The sequence below is a fragment of the Sphaeramia orbicularis genome, chromosome 16 (genome assembly GCF_902148855.1).
Source record: "Sphaeramia orbicularis chromosome 16, fSphaOr1.1, whole genome shotgun sequence".
In the NCBI taxonomy this organism is placed as follows: domain Eukaryota; kingdom Metazoa; phylum Chordata; class Actinopteri; order Kurtiformes; family Apogonidae; genus Sphaeramia; species Sphaeramia orbicularis.
The window spans coordinates 61,931,561-61,947,610 of NC_043972.1; positions in this window are offsets into that span (position 1 = coordinate 61,931,561).

Consider the following 16,050-nt stretch of genomic DNA (forward strand, 5'->3'; position numbering starts at 1 on the left):
GCTGCCTCTGATGGACCTGGCAGTTGAACAGCTTCACTGTTTCCAATCATGACAGAACATTCAGCCTTCAGCCGCCGTACTGCCTCTTGTGCCTTATTTTGGCTGAGGAATCCAAGGGTTTTGAACCTTGGGTCCAGCATAGTGGCCATTGTCATGACGCTTAAAGATTCATTGCCTGCCACATTTTCTCTGATACGCCTTAAAGGGTTATCAGAGAGCACCCTTGCCACATCATTACTAAGATGCTCAGACTTAGCAAGCACTGTATGACACAGCATCTTCATCAAGGGTATAACTTTTGAAATTGATACCCTTCTCTCTTCTGAGAGCTCCACTGTTGCCTGATTAAATGGGGACAATATGGGCAAACACTGCTCTATTGTCTGATGTTCCTGAGAAGTCAGTGGGGTTATGTCTGTTCTCAGTGTTGCCAGGGCTGCTGCCACTGGCTCTCTCAGTTGAAACAGACGTTCCAACATGAGGTATGTGCTGTTCCAGTGTGTCCACTTCAATCACTAGCTTTTGTGCCTGTCCTCCCATCTGTAACTGAAGCCCATCCAGTTTCTCCTTACCTGTGGTGCTTGTGCGGAAATATGTGACAATTTTTTCGGCTTTTGTACGAATTTCACAGAGGGCGGGGATCTGATCAAATGATTTGCGGACTAGCAAATTCAGTGCATGAGCAATGCAGATAGAATGTCTGATTTACAAAGCTTTAGCACATGCAATCATATTTGATGCAGCGTCCGTAACAAGGCATTTCACTTTATTGGTAATCCCCCACTCTTCCATGTGGGTACGCACCACTTGTGCTAAATTCTCAGCTGTGTGACTTGAAGGGAAATGCTCCATTCCAAGCAACACAGTGCCCAGTTTGTCATTCTCATCAATGAAGTGGCAGGTGATGGCCAGGTAGGCCTCCATATTCATTGATGTCCACATATCTGCTGTCAAGCTAACAGCAGACACATTCTGAATCTCTTCTGTGGCCTTTTCCTTGGCTTTGTTGTATCTCTCACCCACCATCTTCTTCAATGCCTGGGGTTTATTCATTTCAGTTAGTGAAGATACTTATGAATACATTGACTTGTTATTAAACCCATACACACCTTTCTAGTAGGGAGAACATAGTTGGGATCCAACAAATGGATGAGCTCCCTAAACCCCACATCTTCCACTACTGAAAATGGCTGCGAGTCTTTTATGACCAGGTTGACCACAGCCTCATCCAGAATTTGCTTTCTGGAACCTGTGATGATAATAATAAAGTGCAAACAATTAATATGATACAATAATATATGGTACACACACTATGATTTGAATAATGAAAAACAGATAATACTTTGGCTGGTGTCTGGTGTGTTTGCAGACTGTGCATTCTCATGTATTGCTCGATAATGCCTGAGCATTGATGAGGTATTGTTGTTGTACACGAGCTCTCTGTCACACAGCAAACACCTCACCTAACAAACATAAATGTGCAATATAATTAACACAGTCATCTGATGATGCACATACAATTAAATAACAATGTACACAAACATTATACAAACCTTGTTGTGAGCAGCCATTTCAAAGAATTCCCAGACAGGAGAGGTTTTCCTCTTTCTTGATGGCTCCATTTTCAGTAATGCTACTTCTTGTATCACTACCACGACTGCTACACTGAAAAAAATTTTTTTTGGCCCTGCAATTATTACCTAGATTATTTGTTTAAAATCTACAAGAAATTATCAATTAATTATTTTTACTTTAAAATGTCTCTTTTTATTTAATGTGTTACTTGGTATTTGATCTTAATTATAAATTCTCTATTTGTTTTGTAAATTTTACAACTAATACTAATTAATATTTACTTAACTCCTGAATTGACTGCACAACCTGACAAAACTAAGTGAAATTTGCTCAGATAACAGAAGTAACCCTGGGAGTGACGTCAGAGGAAACTTTGCGCCCTTTTTCTTTTTCTACTTTCAGTCTGAGATTTGAAAAACCCGAAGAACCACAGGACAGACTGTGACCGGTTTTGTTGCTGATTTACGGCTAATTCGTGGATGTGGAGCCATAGAGGTGAGTTATGTGCATAATTTACTCTTTAGTGTCTTGTTTGATGAGATACAATCTGTGTGAATAACGAATACTTACTTATTAGCAATAGCTGACCAGTTTAGCCTGCTAGCTAGTTACCGAAAATACACGTGGTGCTTGTGGCGACAAGTTTGAATGTTTGTGGCTAGGTTTTCAGTTTTAGTTATGATAACATAACCACAGTTGTTCTTTTTGCTTACAAAAATATGCTGCATTACTAGTCTATAAAATAATGTGCTGCTAATGCCGCTCGGCCAGAATGGACGGACAGACAACAAAAATGATTACAATACCCCTTTGGCCGAGGAGTAAAAACTAATATATTAATGACATATTAATAAAAATATGATATTATGATTTAAAAAAACTAATAATAATCATCATCATCATATGTGCATAAAGTACATCAACCTTGTAATGACCACCAGTGTGTTTAACCACTTGTTTATTGCGATATTTGACTTGCATTTACATTTACCTTAGATTTACTTGACTGGAGTGAAGTCAGTGAACACATCATCAATAGTCCGTCTTGTTTACCGTGAGCCGTGGAATCAGTGACCCGATTTAGCCGACTGGACGGAGTTCATGCAAGTCTGAGTCAGGGAACTGTTTCATCCGAACCATCTAAATGCGCTGTCTTTCCGTGAGTCCGCTAACTCGCGTTGTGTTCACAGTTGTGTTAGCATCATCTAGCGAGAGGACTCATCCAGATTAATGGAGACCTCGGTCTCCTGATTTCATGATTCAATACGAAGATTTTAATCATTAACCCGGGTGATTCAGGAACCGACTAGTTCTATTTTGTTATCATACAAGTTGTTTTCAGTTGCTACTTGCTAGGTTTAGTCTCAGTTGTGTTCAATGCCTGTGCCTCTGCATGTTACTGTAAAGTAGTGGTCTCATGTCGGTCCAGGGGACACCTGCTGCCCAATTAGATTTCAAGTGAGTGGGATCGTAAAATAACAACTTAATAAGCCCAGAATCACAACAAATCTACAAACATGTGTCTGACAGCATTTTTTTCAGGAATTCGTCCAACTCACTGTTTAATTCACTCTTTTTTAATGTTGATTTGGAAGAGATTGCTAGATGTTAAAATAGTGGTGTGATAGAGTAGACTAATTATCAGAAGTATGACACACAATTATTTTATTTGTTGGTTATTCTGCTATGTTTTGCTTTGTGTGGTTAACAAAAGCAGGGGAAAACTAATTTCCCAAAGCCAAAGTTGACATTTTCATGTGCTTGTTTTATATAACAAATTCTCTCTATATTTCACAGATTAAAGAACGCTGAATAGCCAACAATTTGATCTCAACAGTTTACCCAAGGTATGATTTTAGGGGTTTATCTTAATGTTAAAATTTTCATGTACACTATCATGGTTTAATTTTACATGTTGAATTTATTTTCCAGGTGCTATGGCATGGGATGGAAATGTAAACTATGTACTTTTGAATCAGACAATAGAATAGGATTATTAAAACACTACAGGCTAAAACATGGAAATTGTGGTCGTAGCCAGTCAGTCCCTTGTCTTTACGCTGATTGCCCATGTTCATTCAACACATTTAATACCCTTCGGACTCATTTATCTAGACAGCATTTGGAATTGTTGCCCCAAAGGGAAGTCATGTCATTTAGTTGTCTACTGTGCAGTTCTAATTATTTAACTTCAGAGAGGCAATATTTTGAGCATCTTGGCAGCCACCTAAGAAGATTTGAAATGGTTACATGTGTCTTTAAAAACTGTGACTTTAGCACAAACATTTATTCTACATTTGCTACTCATAGACACAGAAAACACACTCCTCATTCACACGAAGACTTTAAAAATGAAGTCTTACAAAAGCACTCTGAGCTAGCTGGTCCTCAGGCTGAGACCTATGTACAGAATGGCCCTGAGCCTTTGGATGAGCAACCACAGGACTTATCTCCAGACATAAAGAAATTGTTTGGTCAGCTCTTTTTGAAGTTGGAAAGTACTTTCAATGTGCCAAATAAGTGTATTGATGAAATAGTTGACGAGCTTCAGTTCATATGCAACAGTGCATCTGGTCCAGTGTTAAGAGATGTGGTTGAGTCCACCTTGAAAAGCCATAACTGTCAACTGGATTCAGCTGTTCTCTCAGATTTGGTAAAAAATCTTTGTGAGACACACCCAGTAAGTACAGCTTTGGGGTTACATGGGCCTTTTACTACATCATACAAGAGACGAGAATACATGAAGAAACATTTTTCTGTTGTCGAACCTGAGGAGTACATACTTGATAAAAACGAGGGTAAAACGTTCCAGTATGTGCCAATATTGCAGTCCTTGTTGCAGGTTTTGAACAATAAGACTCAGCAAATGGCATTTGGATGTGAAAGAAATACTAAAAAGTTTCCACAGTACCAGACATTTCATGATGGAGCTCACTATCAGAGCAATGAGTTTTTTTCTGCAGGTGATGACAGAATTGGTCTCATTCTGTACATTGATGACTTTGAGGTGTGTAATCCCCTTGGGACATCGCGAAAAAAGCACAAAGTTACAGCTGTGTATTGGGTGTTGGAAAACATTCCAGCACAACTGCGATCAGCATTGACATCTATTTATCTTGCTGTTCTGTGTAAAGCAGAAGACACAAAGCAGTTTGGATTCCAGAGAGTTTTAGAGCCACTGTTAACTGACCTTCAAAGCTTGGAGAAAGATGGTCTTTTTTTCCCAGGTTTTGGAAAAGTCATTAAAGGCACTGTGGTTAGTGTGGTAGCTGATAATTTGGGTGCCCATTCTGTGGCAGGATTTGTCAAAAGCTTTACAGGATCATACATCTGCCGGTTTTGTCTTGGGGATCGATCTGAGTTTCAGTTAAAAGAAGTAAGATGTGGGTTCTTCCCACGGAGAACTAAAGAACAGCATACCCTCCATGTTCAGACAGCTCTGTCCAGTCCAAATCTAACTCACTGCTATGGTGTGAAAAAACAGTGTCCACTGTCTGAAAAACTTGATTACTTTCATGTAACATCTGGTTACCCTCCAGATGTTTTACATGACCTTCTTGAAGGCATTATTCCAGTTGAGTTGGCATTGTCATTTGATGTCATGATCAAAAAGAAATATTTTTCTCTTATGGAACTCAATAATGCCATTTGTGAGTTCCCCTACAAGTGGAGTGACAAAACAAATCGCCCTCATCTAGTTCCAGCTAATTTTGCCACACGGAGATCAATAGGAGGCAATGCACATGAGAACTGGTGCTTGTTGCGTCTGTTGCCTCTGATAATAGGTTTAAAAGTACCTGAACATGAGCCTGTATGGCAGATGCTGATGACATTGAAAGACACTGTTGATCTTGTCATGTCCCCAGTCCATACGATGGAAAGCGTTTGTCATCTTGACAGTGTCATTTCAGAGCATCGAAGCAGGTTCCTTGAAGCTTTCCCTGAAGAAAAGCTCCTACCAAAGCATCACTTCCTTGAGCACTACCCTCAGCTGATTGAAGAATTTGGCCCTGTAGCTGCCTGCTGGACAATGAGATTTGAGGCTAAACATAGCTTTTTCAAAAGAGTTGTCAGGCAAACTGGCTGTTTCAGGAACATTTTGCTGTCGCTTGCAAACAAGCACCAGCTCATGATTGCATACCATCAATCGCATGCTCCCAAACCATCACTCTGGGTCACAAAAACAACTAAGGTCTCTTTAGATGTACTTAAGGATGACCTGCAAGACTTGGTGAGGTGTAGGTTCCCAGCTGTTACAGCACTACATATTACAAATAATGTTAGCTTTTTAGGCACTAGCTATGCAGTAGGAATGCTGATATGTTGTGGATCCACCGCAGGATTGCCTGACTTTGCAGAGGTGTTACAGATATTGTTGGTTTGTGACAAGCTGATCTTTTTTGTCAGACAACAAAACGCATGGTACCATGAGCACTTTAGGAGCTATGAGTTGGAGAACACAGGCAGTGTGCAGTTACTTGAACAAAGAAATCTTCCAGATACTTATCCTTTGGCTGCTTATACCCTAGCAGGAAGACGACTAGTAACCTTGAAGCACCATATTTGCCTTCCTTTTTAGGAATGGCATGACGACAACAATTGTTGCATTAATTTGAGCAGTATTTACTTCAAGCTGATTCATTCTTTATTTCTATATTTCAGAGACAGCTTCTGCCTGCAGAGATGGCTATTCCTGCAAAGCTTCGTATCATTTTGGGAGATGATGACATTCGCAAACTGATTTTACCATCAGGCATCCCTAGTAAACTTGAGGACCTTCATGATCATATTCAAGAGACATTTCATATTCCAGGAAAATTTACGTTGATGTATGAAGACATGGACTTTGGTGGCCAGTTTGTCACTCTGGGATCCACTGAGGAAGTACAGGACAAGGCTACACTAAAGCTTGTAATGACTGAACCAGTTGTCCTAACTCTAAGTGAATGTCCAGAACTTGAATCACCTTATGCAAGTTCCTCCCACTCATCTGGATCTCACGACACACTCCTGTTGTCCTCCTCAGATGAAAGCTCACCATCACACAGGTCTCAGCCATGGCCAGCTAAGTTTGAAATACCTTCATTTTCATATGATGTTGCCCTTGTGCTGGAAGCAGGAAATCAAGCTTATGAAAAGGATGGTACGCTGCTGAACAGTACAAAAGTGACAAGTAGCATACTTGAGAGGCTAGCAGAGGCAATATTTTGCTATACCGCATACCCAACTGGGCTTCAAGTTTTAGCTGTGGTAGAAGCCTTAGTAGAGAAGTACCCATGCCTCAAAGAGCCAGGTTCTTTTAATGGATTATATGGTTGGCAACAGAGGATCAAATATAAGATGGGCAATTATCGAACAAAATTAAGAAGTCGACCATTAGCCATTCCAGAGCTGGAGATAAACTCACTCAAAAGAAGGTCTAATGATGAGCCATCCCAAAAAGGCATCAAAAGGCCGAAGAAAGCTGAAGTCAACTACCTGCCACCACTGCCATTAGGTGAGACTGAAGACACATTAGAGAAAGAGAGACTGGAGTTGCTGAAAGAAGTAAAAAAGAAGAACAATGACAGTGTCATTGCTACAAAAATGGAAAAGTCTTTTTCCTATCGAAGGATAGAAATTGTCAAGAAATGCCCTGCAGTTCAAGACCTTATGGAGCGATGGCCTACTCTGTTCTGTGAAAATCAGGTAAATCCAGTTCTTATTTCTTTACCCCATTGTTGGAATATTGTCATTTTGCAGGCTGAAAGATAATTAACAAGTTTTTGCAACCTGTAGTATGAAAACATTTTTGAACAAATGGTTAAACTAAATACATTTTGAATGTTGTCGCTTGTTTTGCTGCTCAGTATTACATACTGAGAGAATTATTGTACTATTGTGTCTCAGTCATATTGTATTTTTGTCGTCTTGTTTCAGATCAAAGAGGAGTTCAGAAGGATAACAACAATTCCTCTGGAGCGCACATTTTTGTCAGCATTGGACATGTACACTGCCAAACTCCTGGAAGTATTTCAGACAAAGGGTGGGGTTGCAGGCACCAAAATGAGACTCATGCTGAACTCAGTCAGCCAGGTAAAATGTATAATTGTTTTAAAGTATGTTTTAGAAACTCAACAGAAGTGTCTCTATTCAAAAAAATCATGACTGTTTCTTCTTACTTCCTTATAAAAAAAACATTTTCTGTTGAATTTTTTAGATTTGCAGTTTTCCAAAATCAATAGCTATCAATTTGTGTAAGAAGACACATTAATATCTGCAATATACTTATGTCTCTCAGCAAGACACAGAAAGCAGAAGAGAGGTCATCATCCGCTGCTTGATGGAGTTCCTTGGAGAGTCCGGGGAGGAACTCGTCAAAGATTACCAGGTAAATTTCCTGATGATTACCCTGACTCTAGATGTGTGTCTTTTTATCTAATTCAGTAATCTAATCTATGTATGCTAAGCTTTTACAGATACATCACTCATGCCCTTCATGCAGGATTTTTTTTTTTATGTCAGTTTAATTAACCCATAAAGACTCAAACAGCCACTATCGACAACAAAATATCTGCTGATTTAAAATCTTAATTCTATCAATGCATGTAAATAATTGGTGTAATATACAGTTATTCCTCTTTTCATGGTCATCAGATATGACCATATTTGGACGTTCAGAGGCTCCGTAGTTACCGTGGAAACACCGCCATCTTCTACAGCATTGATTCACCAGTAAAGCCCATGGAGTTGGATCAATGACAGTGGATGGACACACTGGGTTCAGTTAATGAGAGATTTTGCTGCAAAACTAATTTTTTCTTCTGTTTTTTTTTTTTTTTTTTCATATATATATATATAACCTTTTAATTTACTCTTAGATTTAATGAACGTGATTTACATATAGAAAAATACATGATTTGCACAAAAAAAGCAAAATACAGAGGATAGTATAATAAATGGTGATAAATAACTTTACAAAGGTTATATTTGCAGAAAAAATTCTTTGGAAGTTGATACAAAAGTTGCTCTGGGTCTTTATGGGTTAATATTAAGTTAATATTAAAATGTGTGAAATTGGCATTTAAATTACAGTAACAGTGACATTTTGACTGGTATTGTATCTTGAATGTTAAAACGCAAACCTTTACCTCTATATACTTTTTTCATGTTGAGGTTGAATAAAAGACAGTCTTATGTTTCATTTTACTCTACCCTGACTAGCAAGGTATATAGCAACATTTATCCTTTATATAAGCTGACTACCTTTATATTATGCCGTCACACATAGCCAGAGCCATATGTTTTACTTTTCCATCCAGTCATAGGTGTGTTTTGTTTAATGCATAATTAAATGGCTGTGTTTAAAATGATTGCCCTCTTGGGTTTTCACACAGTCGCAGATTACAGGGTGGGGAAGCAAAATTTACAATATTTTGAAGCAGGGATTGAAAGACAGTGTATGACCACTTAGTTTATTGAAAGTCATGAGAATTTATTTGCCACAAGAAAATTTACATAATAGAAAATGCTTTTATTCTATGTGTCCTCCTCCTTTCTCAATAACTGCTTTCACACGCTTCCTGAAACTTGCGCAAGTGTTCCTCAAATATTCGGGTGACAACTTCTCCCATTCTTCTTTAATAGTATCTTCCAGACTTTCTGGTAATAGTTTTGCTCATAGTCATTCTCTTCTTTCCATTCTAAACAGTCTTTATGGACACTCCAACTATTTTTGAAATCTCCTTTGGTGTGACGAGTGCATTCAGCAAATCACACACTCTTTGACGTTTGCTTTCCTGATTACTCATATGGGCAAAAGTTTCTGAAAAGGTATGGATAATAGTGTTAGGTATGATTATGACATAAATATATGTTTGGTTTCAAAACAATTAACGTAGTGCCTGCTGAGAAAAAACAACTAAATATTCATTGTAAATTTTGCCTTCCCACCCTGTATTTTCATTATCAATTTTTTTTTTTTTTCCAATTATCACTACATCATAACTTATCTTTAGATAAACTAATTAGAATCATTAGTTATGTAAATACTTTATCAGTGTCTTGCTCTGACCATTTTATTTGTGCATTAGCCTAATTTGCCACTTCATCCTTGTAACTGACTGACCTATTGTATATTGAGGAACTATTTAAATAAATGTGTCACAGATTGATGTTTGACCACTTATTCACATGATTTGACAGGATGTCGGCAAAGAAGTCATTAAAGAGGACTCCGATCATCATGTCATGAAGATTGTTGTCATCCACACACCAAAGGAAGACTACACCAGTCCGAATGTTCTGATCATCATCGAGGGAGAAGAGGTTTTGGACAACTGCAGAAGTGTGGTAAAGGCTTGCGTTCTACTCATGGGGTTTATCTATGCCATGAACTTGAGTTATCCACCTAAGTTAAAATACACATTTGAAGTTTTTCAGAAGGTCTTTCTTGAGCTTGATGTCCTGAAGATGTCTCCCAGAGTTCAGGCTTTACACAAAAAACTTTTAAGATAAATGTTTCCATGTGAGTGGGTTTAACTTGTATTTCACTGTAAATACATGTTAGCTAATAATGAGAAGAGGTTAATACGACACACAACATGAAACACAACATACAATACAACACACAACACAGCATGACGCAAAACACAACATACAAATGAGACCACATCACATGACGCACAACACAATATGAAACACAACATACAAATGAGACAACACAACAATATGACGCACAACACAATATGAAACACAACATACAAATGAGACAACACAACAATATGACGCACAACATGGCATGAAACGCAACCTGACACCCAACTCACAGGACACGACACAGGAAGTGTTATTGGTGTTTACTTAAACATTTTCAGGATGCGCCATTTTACAAAATGACTCCCCTTTTCTAGTTACTATGTGCAATATCATTAAGCAGTGTCTGGAGCTTGCTATAACATAAGCCCTCATCATAATTGATCCATAGTGGGTTGAAAGCTTAATTGATAACATAATTAACTATTTGTAAAAGTAGTATTGTTGTGAAGTGGAAACGTACAACTGTTATCTTCTGTTGTTCAGTTTTCAGTGGACACATGTTCTGCCCAACATCTTCTGAAATTAAAAAGATGAACAAAAAAAGTTCAAATATCTTAATTAAAATGTAAAAGTTTATAATTTTTGTGGCACTTTTATGCCTGAGACAGCTTTGAAAAAGTGTATGTTTTGTTATGGCAGCAATTACCAGACTGCGGGGATTGTGTAATAATTGTACTTTATGAAGTGTTACATTGAACTGTTGAAAGTTAACTTTAAAATACTAAAAGAATATGTAGTCATTCCAATGATGTGTAGTGCCACTCTAAAGTGTGGATACACTTTCTCCCTCAATACATCAGCACATGGCTGCTGCAGAGGACTGTGCTCACTCCTGGGGGCCCTTTCTGATCCATGCACATCCTCACACAAGAGCTCCGATTCTACCTCCAGGGATCATTACTTTACGTGTTCTCATGTGAGTGGGGACAGGGCCCGGAACAGTTTCTGTCCTGACCTATTGAATAAGAAAGTCTGTCCACACTTCTGATAGACACTGTAACTGCACTTAAAAGTTACATTTCCAGGGTTTGTATGTTCTCTTCAGACCTTGAGAGGTTAAATAAATTAGGTCAAATGTAATAAAAAAAAATAAAAAATAACTAACTTTTAATTGTTTTTCAAGTCCATTTGGAAACACAGTTTTTACTACCTCTTGCAGGAGGTTATGTTAAATAAAAGATGCTGTTTTTAAAAAAAAAAAGTTATTTTGTGTTTTATTTCATGATTTGTTAAAGCCCTCAATTAAGAAAATTAAAGTAAAAAAGTAGACAAATTAAGAGTGAAATATAATTAAATTTTTAAGAGGTAAAAACTTTGAATATTGTGTTAATGTTACTTAAATAATTCATGAAATAAGGTAAATAAAAGCAAGGTAAATAAACTGAAATACATTATTATAATTTACTGGGGTTTTGTAATAACATGCAAAGGTGTTCTAAAGTGAAATTTACTAGCAAAGGATCTGTGTTAAAGGAATATATATTCAAGTAAAATTTACTTGAGTATGTTTGATTAATTAATTGTTACTAGTAAGTAACTTTTACTTAGGAATTTCCAAAGTAAAATTTACTAAGGATTTTTATGTGGAAATTGTTGCCTAGGTTTTTTCAAGTAAATGGCACTCCATTTTTTTTTCAGTGTACTACTACTACTACCACCACGACTACTCCTACAACTACTACTACTATTACTACTACTACTATTACCACGACTACTCCTACTACTCCTACAACTACTACTACAACTACTACTACTATTACTACTACTACTATTACCACGACTACTCCTACAACTACTACTACAACTACTACTACTACTACCACGACTACTCCTACAACTACTACTACTATTACCACGACTACTCCTACTACTCCTACAACTACTACTACAACTACTACTACTACCACGACTACTCCTACAACTACCACGACTACTACTACTACTGCTACAATCTCTGCCACTGACAATGCGCTGACCACACTCCAACCTACTACAACCCACGAAGCGCCGCGGTTCTTCCCGCTTTTATTTTGAAAAGTGACACATAAAATGAACCAATCACGTGACCTCGTTTGTCATCGGTCACGTGGTTTTCAGCAAACTGACACAAGCATCGAAGCGGGGCCTCGTCTGACATGCCCCTTTCTACTCGGTGCACGCCTTGAAGCCTCGGCTTCAAATGTCCCATCACTACCTGTCGGTCTGTCTGCCCGTTGTGACCCGTTTTGTCTACCGACCACCGGTTCTGCCTGTTCCTGTTCTGCCTGCTCGTCTGTTGTGACCTGGTTCATTTATCCAACTCTGTTTCTGCCTTACCCCTGTGTACCTCAGCCTCCATCGTTTACCTGTGTGTTCGACCCTTCGTCTGGATTACTGACCGTGAGTTCAGCCTGTCCCTCATGTCCCGTTGCCTTCTGTGTTGCCTACCTGTGGATGACCTGGTCTGTATTCTGACATCCCTCTGTTTTCTCCTAGTCGGGTTTCTGTTGGCATTTCTCCGGCTCGGCCACGCTGGCCGCCCGCTGGCCCCACTCACGGTCCAGAAGACTAGCCCGGAACCCAGCGTCTTCACAGGCTTATTTTTCATTCTGTGTTGTGCTCTAACCTTTGTGATTGTGTTTAATAAACACTCTCGACTTCTAGTCGGTCTACTGGTCTTGCATTTGGGTTCAGCCTCTGTACTCAGCCTGTTACAGTGTGATTGTAGTCAGCTCTTTGTCATTTTGAAGGATTTTTAAAAGGATTATGGATTGTTCATCAGTGCAGAGGATGCTGAGGATCCAGAGATGCATGCCTTACATTTCTCCAAAACTTGGGCTCAGTCTTGGACAGACTGGAGCAGTCCTCCATCCGAATATGATGACGCCACTTTATGGAAATTAATCCTTGAAGGATCCTTCCTTGAGACTGAAAAGCAGACAATATTTTATTGGACAAGCATTAGCTTTGATTAAGTAAAAATATATTCACTGCTGCATTATTTTGATAAGCTACAGGTTTTTCTCCTGCACATCCTAAATATTGGCAGTAGGATTTAGGTCTGGACTCTGTGGTGGCCAAGCCTCATGTCAAAGTGATGCCTCATGCTCCTGATGACTCTTGGAATATGCCTGTGCTATCAGTGAAGGAAAAAAATCCGCAGATGGAGAAATCTGCTCGTCCAGTATATCAGGTAATCTGTTGACCTGAATTTTTGGACATGTAACATTGCAGACTCTAGACCTGACCAACTGAAGCAACTTGGAAATGTGATCATGAACAAAACAAGTCTATTGAACAGTTCTTTTAAAGCAAGGGTGTCCAACATCCCCATATGCAAAAATCACTCAGAATGTAGCACCTGAGACCCAGGAAAGTAAAGGTTAATTTTGTTTTATGGAATGTCTTTTTTTTTTTTTTTCCAAAGTAACGCTGTAAAACTATTATCTCCTACAGAGGACAACAATGCATAGCTGGGTCTCAAGATAATGGGGGGGTGGGGGGGGCTCTCACATGAAGGTATCAACAATACTAACAACAACAACCATGGTGATAATTATAATGATAACAATAACCACAAGAAGAACTGAATAAACTGAGCACAAAAGAAATAATTGAAAATAAAGAAGACCAAGCCTAGTTTATTTCTGGTACATTTCATGCATAGCGACAATCCAAAGTGCTTCAAAATGAATCAATGGAACATTCAGAGGAAGGTAAAACCACAAAAAATAGACATTTTGTGAAAATAAATAAGAAAGAAAAGCATAATATAAAGAAATAAATAACATTAACATCTTTCAGTAATATAACAATTAAGAAAGTTAATCACAAATATCTTAAAAGACAAATTTGTTATTGATATTGTTTCATGTTTGACTTTGTTTGTATTGGTTTTCTACTAAATTCCACTGTCATGTGTCAATGACACACAGATTTGGGAGATGGGACTTTTTCTGCTCTTGCCAGATTATTTAATTCAGTTCAGGTTCTTGACTTTGAGAAGCATCCACACCTTCATTTGTACAGCGCCCAAGACAAGAAAGTGAACACATTCACGCAGAAACAAAGTAAATACACTTAAACACTATTCAGTAAGTAGATGTGAACTGCAGCGCACAGGGTGAGGATTATGTTCCATTCAAACACAGACTTCATGAACATTTTTACTAGAACTATTCCATATCAGCCCTTGAGAACCAGCTGGTTCTACGTCCACTTTTTGCAGAAATGGAGTTGAGCATATCAGGACATTCTAAAATGATTGAAGTTTATGTCCCAAAGGTCTTAGCTCCAAGCTAAACATCTCCACACACGCACACCTGGAAACATTTAGTTCTATGTCCTGAGTGGAGCTGGTTTCAGATCAGGTGGTTCTAGGTCCAAGAGGAGCCAGTCAGGGGCCACACCTGGATCATGTGACATTCGCTCAAAAGTAGTTCAGTGTTCAAATGTGTCATTTTTAGACAGGCAAGGCTGTCCTGGAGTCAAGTCTGAGAGGGAGGCTCACAGATAAACTTGTGTCTTTAATAGTCAGTTTATATTTGAGTGGATGAGGCATTTTGATGCAAAATGTGTCATTTGTGGATCAGTTTTCTTTTTCATCCTTTCATTCTTTCAGACTAGATTCTGCTCAAGTGGCCAATATTGTCCTCCTCAGGTTCAAATGAGAATGTGGCTCATTTTCAGACTCATCACTGATTTGATATATTTACTTTATCTGTGAATGTAGATTTATTTTGATGCAATTTTTGCATTTTATACACTTGTTTTCTAATTTTTATTTGTCATGTTCTAGATTGTGGTCCAGTGGTCAGTGTTGTCTGGTGTCAGGTTCAAATGAGAATGTGTCTCATTCATGGACTTCTATCTGTGAGTGGACTCAGAATGTTCAGTCCTCATCGCTCCTCAGTCTTAAAGGTGGTTCATACTGTTCCACATCATTTGTCTCCATTCCACAACTCATTCTCCTCCTTTGAGGATTGAAGTATGGCTGAAAATGGTTGTTTCCATGAAAACTGAGTGAACACAGTTTCCTCAGGTCCTCCAGGTGTCCCAACACCTTTATTCACCATTCTACCTTTAATGAAGAAGGACAGATGTGCTCATTTTAGCTGTCCACCTTAAATACATGTGGATTGAAAACACTACAAAGGATGGTTTTTACTGTCATTTTGTGACCTCAGTCTAAAATCCATGTAATCAGTGACTAAAATGTTCTTAGTTTGTTCATAACTTTAAAAAAAAAAACAAAAAACAGCTGTGGTGGACATAGAACTTCCTGATGTGGATCATCAGTGACACCTGTAAAGGCACCAGCTCCTCTGGTGGACATAGAACTTGTTGACCAGGGCCAACTTCCACACCTTGGAATCAGAAAGTTCTATGTCCATTTTTAACTTCTTCTATTTCTAAGTCTATGGACGTTTAGAACATGTGAACAATATGTTCAGGGTTCCTTCCACAGTCAACACAATTCCACACAAAGATGATTGACAACTCTTCAAATATCAGAGATTAGAAAGGTGAAATTTTCAAACTCTGTTTCCTCAAAATGAGGAAAAGTGGACATAGAACCAGCTGACTCTCAAGGGACGATATATCTTTGTGTCTTCTAGTGCCTCTTCTCTTAATCTGAAGTGTGGAAAAGCCAGCAGCAGCTGTGAACACTTCTATTAAAGTGGGTTAGAAAAAGCATTCCAACTGGGGAAGTCAAATGTAGAAGTCAGACCAAAGTGATGTTTAGACCTGAGCCAGTGGGTTAGGGTTTAGGGGTTAGGGTTTAGAGGTTAGGGGTTAGGGCAAACATTACAAATGAATAATTAGATCGTTTGTAATAAAGTGACTAAACAGAGAATGCACACAGTCAAACATTCATTCCGTCTGCAGTTTCCATTTGCAGTAAAATTATCCAAAAGT